This window comes from Protomyctophum parallelum, assembly GCF_964188405.1.
Source record: "Protomyctophum parallelum genome assembly, chromosome: 13".
NCBI classification, from domain to species: Eukaryota; Metazoa; Chordata; class Actinopteri; order Myctophiformes; family Myctophidae; genus Protomyctophum; species Protomyctophum parallelum.
The window spans coordinates 22,241,258-22,246,257 of NC_139708.1; the positions used below are offsets into that span (position 1 = coordinate 22,241,258).

At 45.9% G+C, this 5,000-nt stretch overlaps 1 protein-coding gene across 1 annotated transcript in view; it reads left to right on the forward strand.

Moving 5' to 3' along the window:
• LOC310868548 (nuclear factor 1 X-type-like) overlaps window positions 1-5,000 on the forward strand; it is a gene marked incomplete at its 5' end in the record, with an annotated part of 34,027 nt that overhangs the window by 8,336 nt on the left and 20,691 nt on the right. The gene's annotated exons all lie outside the window — the stretch shown is intronic.

Sequence of the window (5,000 nt, forward strand, 5' to 3'; positions counted from 1 at the left end):
AATTTTCCTGCTCCTGATTAAGACACAAAATACTACCAACGATGCTGATTAATGACAGAGCAACACAGATTCTAAAAACAACATAGGTTTTGTCTGATTAGGTGTAATATGCTTGTTTTAAAATTAGTTTGAGGGATGATGTGCAAACCCAAACACAAAAACGGATTTTGTTAATCTAATATCAGTCAACAGCTGAAAAGCAACTATAGCCTATGGGATTAACGACCAACGCTGTGGCTCCTATTTTGCGTTAGTTTGTTAGTTAGTTAAACTTCAATTACACATATCTCCTTCTGGATACATACTCCCCATTTACTCTACTGTATGACCTATGTGTGCAGAGTGTGCAGACTGCAGAGTCAATGCTTAGACTTGCAATTGCTCACTATGTTTGGTGTAAAAATGTTCAAATCCTCTTAAATCAAACCCATCTGTTTGACATGGCGTGCATGTGTGCGTGCGCCAGTGTGTGTGTGCGTGCGCCTGTGTGTGTGTGTGTGTGTGTGTGTGTGTGTGTGTGTGTGTGTGTGCCCGCGTGCGTGTGTGTGAGTGTGTCTATCCTATTATGTTTTATCATTAATGTCACCCTTGCACACAGAACTGATCTCCCTCCTCACATCCCACGTACATTTGGTATCACACATTGTGCCTGGCTGAACATAAGTGCCCACGCCCACCTGTTTCTATACTTATATCAATACCCACACATGCCCAGCTGTGCCGATGCAGCTCAAGAGCATTGTGGGTAAAATAGTGATTAAAACTGCTTCCCAGTATAAGATTTAAAGTTTTTTATTATTTTTTCTGTTTTTTTTTTTTTCTTTTTCAAAAAGCTGCCCCGTTAGACTTTATATGCTCAGCTTGTAAAATCTATTTCCACATCACTCCCTGGGCCGCACTGAAATTATCCTCGCCTTTATTTGTGCGTGTTTGTTTTATATGTGTGAATATTGTGTCGTATAGAAGTTTACAAGGGCCCTTTTTGCTCGCCAGGGTTGTTTTTCCAGTATATTTATGTAGTAGAATCTGAAGAAAACACAACGCGCGTTCAGGGTGTTCCAGGATGAAGTCAGTGGAGTGGACGCATGAAGAGGCACCTTTTTTTCTATACAAACCGTGAAATCCTCACTTTTAGTTTATCCATTTGTAACCCCTGAGAGTGTACACATGTAACCAAACGTACCCTTACGGGGTTCATTTGGATACATTGTGTACACTCGTAGTGTTTTCAACCCTTTTCATTTAGTTGTCTCCACCAGGCCGAAGGCATGGGGAGAGAGTATGTTTTGTTGTCTCCACCAGGCCGAAGGCATGGGGAGAGAGTATGTTTTGTTGTCTCCACCAGGCCGAAGGCATGGGGACTGGGAGAGAGTATGTTTTGTTGTCTCCACCAGGCCGAAGGCATGGGGAGAGAGTATGTTTTGTTGTCTCCACCAGGCCGAAGGCATGGGGAGAGAGTATGTTTTGTTGTCTCCACCAGGCCGAAGGCATGGGGAGAGAGTATGTTTTGTTGTCTCCACCAGGCCGAAGGCATGGGGAGAGAGTATGTTTTGTTGTCTCCACCAGGCCGAAGGCATGGGGAGAGAGTATGTTTTGCACTCCGTCCGTGTGTGTGTTCCGACTGTCCGTCCTTACGTCCGTCCTTCCGTTATCAGCTCATCTCCGTCACCGTTGGCCCGATCCATGTCAAACTGTGCACACACACTGCCTGGATGCCAACGACGAACCTCTGCCCCAAATTTTCATCAACGGCCTGTTATAGCACCACCATGAGGCCGATTTAGGCAAAACACATTTCCGTAGATAACTCCATACATCACACTATTCGGTATACACTATATCCATAGTCGTGTGATCAACACGGATCTGCACAATTTCCCATCTTCAATCCTGATTGGCTAAGATTGGCTTCCAAAGCTCACATGATTGGTCCGTTTCGAACAATGTGTCCAATTTCCATGAAATTATACACGCACATTTCCACTAGCCGAGGACGACGTGCCACTATTTTTTCCCAAATCAACCTCACGGTGGCGCTATAACAGGCCAATTCCTGTTTTACCTATAACTGCATCGATCTGTATACAACTTATGTGCACTCCCTAGAGGTCATTGAAAAACATTTTCCCTGCATCCCTCCACATCTGCAGGTTATAGTGCCACCATGGGGCCGATTTCTGCAAGACACATTGTTTATGGTAGTCGCACAGATTTCATCCAAATCTCACGCAAATCGGTACTCATGATCTCTGTAGTCGTGTGATCAAGACGGATTTCTCTGATTAGATGAGATTGCCTTCCAAAGTTTTCAGGAGTAGCCCGTTTTCTACAAAATGCTGCACATGTCCTTCTCAGAATTCTGTCCTCAGAGTTAGTGATCTGGCTCTGCATTTCCTCAACAAAATCAAGAAAATTGTTGCAAGAAACAAACAAACAAAAATACATGTTTATATTACCCCTAAACATTTTGCCAAACATCACACACACTCCTACCTGTGCCCAGAAGGGCACTTTTTCTAGTTTATTCTGCATTTGAGCCACGGACCACCATTTGATGACATTTAGCCTCTCAGCCTCTCTCATTTCCATGCTGTATTGATTTTGGCACCATGGGAGAGATAACAGGCAAATGATCAAAACAATAATTCCTCCGTATAGGGATTGTGTTAAGTATTGCAGATGTTTACTCTCTCGAGAGTTAAAGATCTAGGGTCCATTTGGTTACCAACTCTCGCTATCATTTAGCTGGGGACCACCTGGAATCCCCTCAAGGACCACTGATCTACTGTATGGCTGCTTCCCTCCCAACCAAGCCTCAGTATATTTATAATATAATCCACTGATCTACTGTATGGCTGCTTCCCTCCCAACCAAGCCTCAGTATATTTATAATATAATCCACTGCTCTACTGTATGGCTGCTTCCCTCCCAACCAAGCCTCAGTATATTTATAATATAATCCACTGCTCTACTGTATGGCTGCTTCCCTCCCAACCAAGCCTCAGTATATTTATAATATAATCCACTGCTCTACTGTATGGCTGCTTCCCTCCCAACCAAGCCTTAGTATATTTATAATATAATCCACTGCTCTACTGTATGGCTGCTTCCCTCCCAACCAAGCCTCAGTATATTTATAATATAATCCACTGCTCTACTGTATGGCTGCTTCCCTCCCAACCAAGCCTTAGTATATTTATAATATAATCCACTGCTCTACTGTATGGCTGCTTCCCTCCCAACCAAGCCTCAGTATATTTCAGCGTACATTATTCAACATTGCACTTCCCCCTGTAGAGGTCAACTGCACCATTTGGCGTTGGTCCTCAAACCACCAACATTCTAAATTGTGCCTCTGCAGAATTACCATACATCAAAATAAATGGCCTCAGCGCCCGACCGCACGAGGCCTTGATCATAGAAGGGAGTCTCTTTTATCTGTAGCTCTCACACTTTTGGCCATGTTTCTGGTCCACTGGTTGAGCAGGCCCTGTACTTAGGCTGCCTGTTTTTTGTTATTCTTTTTTTAACCAAAATGGAGGATATTTCATGCACTCCTGCAGCCTCGGCCGACATTTATAGACAGAGGAGGACACTTTAATATGTTTTTTCTGTGTGTGTGTGTGTGTGTGTGTGTATGTGTGTGTGTGTGTGTGTGTGTGTGTGTGTGACTGTGTGTGTGTGTGTGTGTGTGTGTGTGTGTGTGTGTGTGTAGGCTGTGCTGTCACCACACCTCAACCGCTTCTCTCTCCCTCTCCCCCACCCCTCTCTCTCTCTCTCTCTCTCTCTCTCTCTCTCTCTCTGCCATCTTGGCTTCATTGGCAGCGGGCCGCAAGCCTGCCACCCTGCCTGAACAGCTTGTGTGTGTGTGTGTGTGTGTGTGTGTGTGTGTGTGTGTGTGTGCGCGTGCGCTTGTGTGCGTGTGTGTGTGTGTGTGTGTGTGTGTGTGTGTGTGTGTGTGTGTGTGTGTGTGTGTGTGTGTGTGTGAGACTGTGCGTGCGCGCGCGTGTGTGTGTGGGTGTGCGCACGTGTGTGTGTGTTGCGGTGTGCACGTTGCGTATATGTGCTTGCATCTTACATCTGTGAGTCCAGCACATACTCTTTACGATATGAAATATATCTTAAGAGGCAATAACATAAAACACCTGACAGTCAGATATTCAGAAGGGCACTACATCAAAGGGTTCCATTGATATACGCGCTGGCATGCCGCGCTCCTCGCCAGCAGCCATATATGTGGTTGCACAGCTCACGCTGTCTCGCTCTGCGTCGGAGGAGCGTACAAGTCTGCCCTAGTTAACGAGGGCGGCCAACAAAAAAAAACCTTTCGCTCTAAACAGGCATCTTGACAACTAGTGCAACGTGTATGGCACAGTAAAAGAAAAATCACTTAACTCGGAGAGCGTATACAAATGTATCGAAATGAATTTCTCAGATACAAAATTGAGCTGTAAAAGACATGTAGTTGGAAATGGCCGTTGGGGGGGTGGTTGACGGCGTGCCGCCGCTGCCATGTAGCGGTATAGCAGCTGCCGCGGGGCAGCGCTGGCTCTGCTGAGATCGTTGGAAACGGGGCTCGTCGGCCGCGCTTGGATTCACTATGGATTGATGGTCATCCTGGCACTGTGAGCCCTGCCCGCATTGTGCCACTGTAAGAATATAGGCAAAGGATAGAACATTGCATCTGCGCAAAATGTGCCGCTCGTATACAAACACATATATATATATGTATGTATATATATATATGTATATATATATATATACTGTACCCATGCAGTGGTTATACTGTAGCACATGTGATGCCATTTCCCAGCTGTGCTCCTCTCCTCTCCCGACACTGACCCCTCCTGTCTGCCGTCACCTCCCTTCACTCTGAACTCCCTCGCTGCTTCAAAACAAACAGACCCACGCTCTGACCCCTGACCCCAGCCCCCCCCCCCCACCCGGTCTGATAAAGATGGTACGGTCCACCCTGCTGACCCCAACCCCCCCTCCTCCTC